The sequence below is a fragment of the Diabrotica undecimpunctata genome, chromosome 1 (assembly GCF_040954645.1).
Source record: "Diabrotica undecimpunctata isolate CICGRU chromosome 1, icDiaUnde3, whole genome shotgun sequence".
Taxonomy (NCBI): domain Eukaryota; kingdom Metazoa; phylum Arthropoda; class Insecta; order Coleoptera; family Chrysomelidae; genus Diabrotica; species Diabrotica undecimpunctata.
Window position 1 is genome coordinate 295,676 of NC_092803.1, and position 8,652 is coordinate 304,327.

The 8,652-nt window shown below is 33.5% G+C and overlaps 1 protein-coding gene across 2 annotated transcripts in view; it reads right to left on the minus strand.

The window, feature by feature from the left end:
* Positions 1-2,963, minus strand: part of Evi5 (ecotropic viral integration site 5) — a 45,325-nt gene extending 42,362 nt beyond the window's left edge. Inside the window, exon 1 of one of the 2 annotated variants that reach the window (XM_072533972.1) lies at positions 2,657-2,962. The gene's annotated coding sequence lies outside the window, so the exon portion shown is untranslated. Of the gene's footprint in view, positions 1-2,656 lie in introns of both variants that reach the window. The other variant, XM_072533981.1, reaches the window with a different exon arrangement.
* Between the last annotated feature and the right edge of the window lie 5,689 nt (positions 2,964-8,652).

Consider the following 8,652-nt stretch of genomic DNA (forward strand, 5'->3'; position numbering starts at 1 on the left):
ATATTGTTGGTCAATATCAATGCTGATTTACTGCTGGAAAGTCAACTACACATCAAATTCAAGCAAATAGGCAGATTCTAGAAAAGTCACTAGAATATAACATATATACAAACCATCTCTTCGTCAAAAACAGCCTATGACAGCGTGAAAAGAACTGCATTTTATAATGCAATGATAGATTTTGGGATCCCACCTTAGTTAGTTAAGTTGACCCAACTAAAAATGCAAAACGTAAGCTCATGCGTTAGAATTGAAGGAGAAAACTCTACGTTTTTTGATATTAATAATGGTCTAAGACAGGGGGGCGCGCTGGCGTCTCTCGTCTGGCAGACGGAATATTGCCTTGGAAAAGGCAATCAGAAAATTAAATATTAGAATGAATAGAACTATTTTTAATAGATCGACGTAAATTCTCGTATTCGCTGACGATATAGTTATAGTAGGTAGAAGTATGAGAGATATGGTGCAATGTTTTACTAGGCTTGCGGACGCGGCAAGTGAATTAGGACTTGTGGTAAACGAGGAAAAAACCAAATATATATTGGTTTCTAAAAACCCCCAAAATATCCAACGGACAATTCAAATTAACAACGAAACCTTTGAGTAAGTCAAATAATTCACATATCTTAGATCGCTAGTAAACGCAACAAATACGACAAGCGACGAAATAAAAAGACTCATAGCAATAGCAAACAGAACTGTTTACTTATCTCAAAATGATGAAAGACTTCTTAGTATTTTTGAGAGAAAAATTCTTAGAAAGATTTTTGGGGCCGTAAATGAAAATGGGCTATGGCGTCGAAGATACAACTTTGAACTATAACAGTTATACACCGATCCAGATATTGTGAAATTCGTTAAAATGCAGAGACTTAGATGGGCTGGACACATTGCTAGGATGTCAGATCACGAATACACGAAGACATTAACATTTTCAAAACCGGAGGGTACAAGAAGTACAAATTCGACTTCGAAACATCCTTTGAAGTCGTCTTAAAAAACCACCAAATGGGTGAAGAAGTTGAAACGAAATAATTGGAAGAAGGTTAACTCCTATGATATACGGATGGATCTAATATAGATGGAAGGGCAAGAAATACATGCTATAGACATTAAGTGTCCAAGAATGTCTCAACCGGGACACCCGTGGGACAAAAGTCTTTATTTATCAGACAGCCCAGCCACCTAAAAGACTCTAATGTCATTTATTTGTCAGTCAGTTGGTTTATGATTGTAAATAATCCCTCAAGAAGCGGACGGAACGTAACAGTGTATCTTTGATGTGGGTGCCAGCTCACAAGGAAATTGCAGGAAATAAGGAAGCTGGCAGTCTCGCAAAAGCAGGGGGTAATCCCCCATTCTAGGGTCCAGAACACTTTTGTGGACTATCGAAAAGCCATATCAGAGAGCAACTTCAAACCTGGAAACTCAATAAACTAAGATTACGTTGGTCTAAAACAACAGGACAAAGGCTAGCAAAAACGCTCATAAAAGTGTCGCCTACTGCGACAACAAATTGCCTTCTCGAAATGAGTAAAAAAGATATGAAAATGTTCACTGACCTCTGAGAGATCATCTCAAAAAATAGGCATATCAGATCGTGTCTTTTCAGTGACAACGAAAAAGAAACGGCAGAACATGTACTACGCAACTTTGGAGGGCATAGATTAAGATAACTGGACCGAAATGGCAATCATCCAATACGAAGAATCGTGAGAATAATTATTTCACTGTCACCCGACAAGATGTTTCTGTTAACTTATTTCTATTATACATGAAATATGGAAAATAAACATACATAGATAATAAAAGAAAATATAATAATGATGATCTATAATTTTGAGACGTATTTTAAATGAATTTAGTTTAATTATAGCAAGTTCAACAAACCACAACAACACTTTTTAAATTATCGAATAAACAAACTTACCCTAGATTTTGTAGCCATCTGCAGACCGACTGGCCTAACGGGATATTAAGAATTAAAAAGATCAACAGTGATTTTATTGGATTACATCAAATGAAGGTTAAAATTGAGGTTAAGTTAAAAATCCACGACTGATTGATTGTACGAAAGAGATTTTAGAGGGTGCCTTGACGAAACTGTTGAAAAATTCATGAATTTGGTTAGATTGGAAATTTACTGGAGAAATTCGAGTGAAATCAACTGACAGAAAAGGTTAAGGTAAGACTATAGAACCTAAACAAAGGCACTGATTAAAAGCGAAAGAGATTAGACCGACAAAGGAGAACAGAAAGAAATGGTTAATAAGAAAAAGAGATAATATATTTCTAACGATAAAGACAATAACAAATCGTCAAAAAAAGAGTCTTAACGAGAAAAACAAAGTATGTTAAATATAAGTAATTTACAATATTGTTGAAGATTTTAAATTTATTTATAAATTTAGTATACTAATTCTCCAATTTTACAAAAACTACTATTAATATACAAAGACTAATATATTAATTAAGTTTGGCAGATATATTTATTTAATATATGTTCACTTGGTTTTAATATTTTTGTTGGTTTTTTTGCCAAGATAATCAATTTTAAACCAGCAGTTTACCGCGGTCAAATATCTAACTTTAATAAAGGTGTGGAAGGTCTCTTAACAACATGACTCGTTAATTGCTAATATAATAAATCGTGTACCTTCTAAATAGAATCTCGTAAATCAATCAAGGACGAACTTTTGTTTAGGCAACAGACTTGCCATTATGGTATATTACTGACCTAATTGCGATCGTTATTAAATATACAACAAACAACAATATCAACGTTTCCTTTGATCAACTTTACCATATCAAGACAAACATTTATTTATTGTCAAACGATCCGGCGAGAAAATTCATATTATAGAATTTTACCCGGGGAACGATTTTATTTTAGGTCGTTTAGGCCATTATTGATACGAAAGGTCAGTAATTGGAAGAGTATGCCGTCCCCGACAAAAGGTCCCGACCCTCCGAGGTCCGTGCAGGATCGAGGACCAAAACGGAACTGAGGAGTTTCCTGGATAGGGGACTGGTCGGTAGAGGTGGGGCGTGATTTGAGAGGCGCGATTTTGGAACGATACATCAAAATTGCATCCATTTAAGAAACTTATAAACACATTAAAAACTAAACTAACTATACCATACCTTATTGCACAAAATATATACAAGTTCAGCAATCACAAATGACCAACATGTTTATATATTCTCCTTAATTGGGAGCAAATTGCAAAATTAACGAAATTTCAGAATCTGATTTAAGATAATAACAGTAGTTGTAATACAGGTGGGTATTGAAATTTATTATTTCACGTAGCTATGGATCGGCCTTATTAATATTCCATGACAAACGCCGCTTCCAGTGACGCTCCAGAGTCCTCCAGCTCTACGAGTCGTGCGCCATCGGCATCTCCAGAGCACCTCCCGACAGGAGCCGATCGATAGAAGGCATTAATTTTGCACGAAAGGATATCAAATTCTATTTACAGTCCTATTTCTGGTGAAATATGGCTCCACTATTTTTCAATGAAGACTACTTCGATGGAAATATGAGATATATAGTTGAGTTTTTTTTTGCGTTGCGGCACAGACGAAAACAGTTTTTATGCTGTTGACAAAGCTGTATCGGATAAATAAATTGAGGCTCGAGCTAAAATCTGGACAAACACGAATTGTGGTGAGAGTCTGTAAAAATATAAGAAGACATATTGACGATTTTTTTACTGGGAAGGAAAAGAATTAACCGATAAATATTTTTTTACAATAAATCACCTCAATACCGACTAAAAAGTATCAAAAATAGTAAAATGAACATATATAACAGACAATTATTCTCCATAGACAATATTCATTTCATATAAAAAAAAACAGGAGTAGAACTGTTTAATAGACCACGCGCTGGAATAAGTGTTACATCCCCCGCTCTTATTAGATTATTTATTTTTAGCACGTAAGCAAAACGCTCGAAAAGGTCAATTTTCAAAATAATGGTAGTATCATCATATATGGTAATGCATCAAGGTTTCGAACTTTACGCGATCGCTCTTCAGGCGATAGTGATAACATTGATTTTTTGAAATACCTAAAAAATTACATCATGTGCCACCCAATTTAAAACCTTTTGAAACACTGATTTCAAAAATGTATAATACTTTGGTTCGAAAATTTACAGGATTTAAATTATGCGAGAAATAATTTTAATACGTACCTTGCAACAATTTAATGAATATGAATACAATTAACAAATATTTATTAGTCTAAATTATTACAACCAAATTAATGATTCAAGATACGTAACGAACTGCAAGTTAGAAGCTAAAACTTAATTTAATGTAAAAGGCGTTCAAAATGTTTCCCATTTACTTCTTGGCAGTAATGGAAAGGCACCAGGACTTGATAAAATTCCTGTAGAACTGCTGAAGCTATTAGATCGAACAAATAAAAATAATAACTGAAATATTTAGTGAAATACACAAGGCAGGAAAAATACCAGTAGAGTGGCTCAAATCGGAGTTCGTACCATTGCCCAAAAAACCAGGAGCAAAGTTTGTGAAGACTATAGGACCATTGCATAGGATGCATTTTGCAAGGTAACATTGAAGGAAAAAGGGCCCCAAGAGGAAGAATATCTTGGCTTGCTAACCTGAAAGCATGGTATAGAAATACCTCAACACAGCTATTCCGTATAGTAACCAACAAAGTCATCACAGCCAGAATGATCGCCAACGTTCGGAACGGACAGGCAGCCTAAAAAAAAAGAAGTGTCTGATACACTTTAGATTTTACATAACCCCATAGAAAAAAACCTAGTGGAGTTAAGTCAGGAGATTTTGGGGGCCACTCTATATGTCCCCGTCGGCCAATCCATCTTGCCGAAAACAATTATCTAGATAATTTCGCACCCTGGCGGCATAGTGGGGCGTAGCTCCGTCTTGCTGAAATATGACGTTGTGAAGGAACTCTTGCAGATGCTTTGTAATAACATCATTGATTGCCACCGTTATCTCAGTCTCTAACATGTATAGGTGAGTTTCACCATATAAATTACTGTCAATAAATATTGGGCCTACAATATAGTTACCTAATATGCCTGCCCAAACATTTAGTTTTTGTGGAAATTGCGTGTGACCTTCTCGAAATAATATAGGATTTTCATCAGACCAGTATCTAACATTTTGATGATGAACGTGACCATTCAAAAAAATATTGCTTCGTCACTACAACAAATGTGTTAAAGATAAATAGGATTCTGTGCAATATTATTTGTCATGGTTTCGCAATATTCCATCCCTCTATCTGGATCATCCTCTGTTAATTCTTGAACAATTTTTATTTTGTAAGGATGAAATTTATTTCTCTTCAGAGTCTTTAAAATTTTTTCTGATCTACTTTAAAAACGTGAGCAACAGTTTTAGTAGAAGTAGACGGATTAACGACAAACTCACTTAAAACAGAAATCTGTTTATCTTCGGATATACGTTTTCTTCCTGTCCGTTTCTTATTTTGATCACTACCAGTCTCCAAAAATTTGCTTACAACATAAAATAGTGCCTGTCTATTGGACGGTCAGGATAGAATTCATTAAAAATTCTTATTGACTCACGATAATTCCGGCGAGCTTCACCATAAATTGTTATCATTTAGCATTTTTCTTGTAAATTACGAGGTTGTACCATTTTTAAAATTTATAATAAACTAATTTCTTTTAAAATAGCAACAAAATTAAAGCTCTTAATTTATGATAGCTGCCAAAAAACAATTTAGCTGCTATGCAACGAAAGAAGATCATTAGGCAAGTTTTTTGACCAGATCTAGAGGCACCTTTTTCGAACAAAGTATTATATAAGGTGTCACGTGATGTACTTTCCCATTTAAAAAATCGAAGTTATGACTGTCACCTAAAGAGGGATCGCGTATAGTTCGAAACATTAATGATATAATATACTATGATTATTTTAAAAATCGACCTGTTCGAGCGATTTGCTAACGTGCTAAAAATAAATAAAATAAATAAGTTATTAGGGGGGGGGGGGGCAACACTTATTCCGGAATTATTAACACTTTGTAGATCTTATCTTTACATTTATTTTATAACCATTCTTCTATATTATTCCATTTTTACCTATAGCTACATTAAAAAAGACATAATCCATATTTTGCAATATTTCTTATACCTATAACCATAAAAAAGGATTTTATCGTTAACTTAAAACAGATTTCTTTCCAATGTCATTCAAAATAAGCTGCTGTTACTCTCCCAAATCTTGTATTTGATTGCTTTGCAGACTCGTACAGAACTACTATTTTGTAAACAACAAAAATATAATCGAATCGTCGAAACTTCGGCTAATAACAGGCCGAATTTGAGAAAGTTTCTCTATTGAAGAGGGTTGTCAAGGCGTCCTTCTCCCCAATAAAGCAATAAATATTTGATTAGAAAATATTTTATTCGAGGGGGAGGTTGCAGTTTCTGGAAATTGAAATTGCTAATACGTGTTATAACTTTGGCTTTCTTGTTCTTTCTTTTAAATGCTTTTTATGAAAGAAAATATTTTAAATTAAAATTATTTTGGGTGATTATATAGATACTGATATTTTATATCAAGATTAAGTACAAACCAGGTTTCACAAAACATTTATGCAACAATTCAACGACTGGTATATAGGCCAGGGAAATAAGCAAAAAAAGTACTCTTAATGTAACATTGAACCGGCCAGGCAAACGAGAGTTATTTCAAGTAGTATGGACCTCTGTAACAAACATCTATATGGGCAAATCCCCATTATTGTTAACTTCATAGACGCATTGACTTATTATCCTACAGACGACTTCTAAATGATTTTTTGAAGTTGTTTTCAATAAATATACTATTTTCCAGTATATTAGAATGTCCCCAGGCTATTTTTTAAAATTAATTAAAAGTTTTTAAGAAAAATGGTTTATTTCAATAAAAAAAACGCGAAATTTACTGCGTGTATTTTAAAGAATAAGTTACATTTCCCTATATAACTTTTTTAGCATTCAACGGATCGTTCTAAAATGTTTACTAAGTCGTTTTTTATAAAGGGAAGTGTAACCAAAATACAAATTAAAAAAAGAAACGTCGAAATCCATAAACAAAAACCAGAGATACAGTTAACCGATCCTTCCCCATCCGCCGCTCTCGCGAGTTTCAAAGACGGTCGTTTTTTAATGTCACATTTTGAAGCTTTGTTGACGATTCTATTAACAAAGTAATTTTTTTCAAATTTTTTACATTAAAACTTTAAAGCATGTTGTTCCAAGTGACGCCAATCTGATCTCTAAATTGTTATAAACAAAGCTGATGGCAATTTAAAAAAAAAGGGACTAACTTCGTCCCAAATTATCCTAAACTTTTTTTTTAAATTTGTAGAAAAATGCAAGATATGAAAAAATAATGTTCTTGTAGGCAACAGTTAAAAAGTTATTGTAATTGTTTATAAGCAAAAAATTGGTATATTTTTGCAAACTAATTTTGCAATATATAAAATCATTTTTCTTAATTTTTTTTAATTAAGTTACTAGAATGATCCTTCTTCTTTCATAATCTATTCGTAGAATTACTGTAACATCATAATTTTCTGACTTATATTGTTGCAAAAAAAATTAATTTGGGATAAACAAATAAAATAACTCTTAAACAAGTTGACCGATCGCTCTGAAATTTTGATCATATTTTAAGACCAAACATTTCGTATAATTTGAAGGTTCTAAGTTAATTTTTAAAAAAGTTATTAATATTTATACAAATCCGAAATTTCGACTTATTTTGTAACTTTCTAGGCAACAAATAAGGATAAAATTGAAGTATAGTTAAATTCACAGATTACGAACAGAATAAGAACACTTTTTGAGAAGTGCGCAATAAACTGCACTTTATAATGAACATGCACAATACACAAATGCCATCGCAAGCCTATAATCACGGTATGAAGGAAATTATCCCCTGGAACATGTCTGGAATGCCATTAGTATTTTCAGGTGTTCGGAAATATTCCAAACATGCGACGTTCACAGCTTATTATAGGGATAGCAGCGTCAATATATACATGGGTAGAATTATGTAGAGAAATTTCAGCTTTAAACATATTTAAAACTTTATCGTTTACAAAAAAAAACTACAATGTATCATTCCCATGCAAATCGGATCGTCGTCCTTGCTTTTTCAATCGTAAAAAAGAGTTTAATGACAATTCCGTAGCGTAACAGTCACTGAACTTGATGTATTCGACCGTGTGCATGTATTTCGTGTGCCATTTTCACAGAGGCGCTAATTAATCAACTATTGACGCATCATCATCGTGTAGCTGGCAAATTAAAAGCAAATAAAAAATCGCTATATGTAAGTTTCACTTGTTGCCACATTTTGAAATTCTTGTTTGTACTGGTTTGTCATTATGTTCGGGATTATTAACTGTTTAATAAAAACTGAGTATTGATGAGGGGTGGTAAAGAAGTAGAATGCGAAAACATGGAGTTGGTTCCAGTTTACTCCACTTAGCCTCTTCTAATCAAATCTGAGGCTCACCTTCACGCTGTTGCCCCCTGTGTAAAACCGAGCAACGTAACTGGTGATGCAGTAACCAACACGGGTGGAAAATTGGGTCAGAACTCATGAGACCGGTGAAATGGTT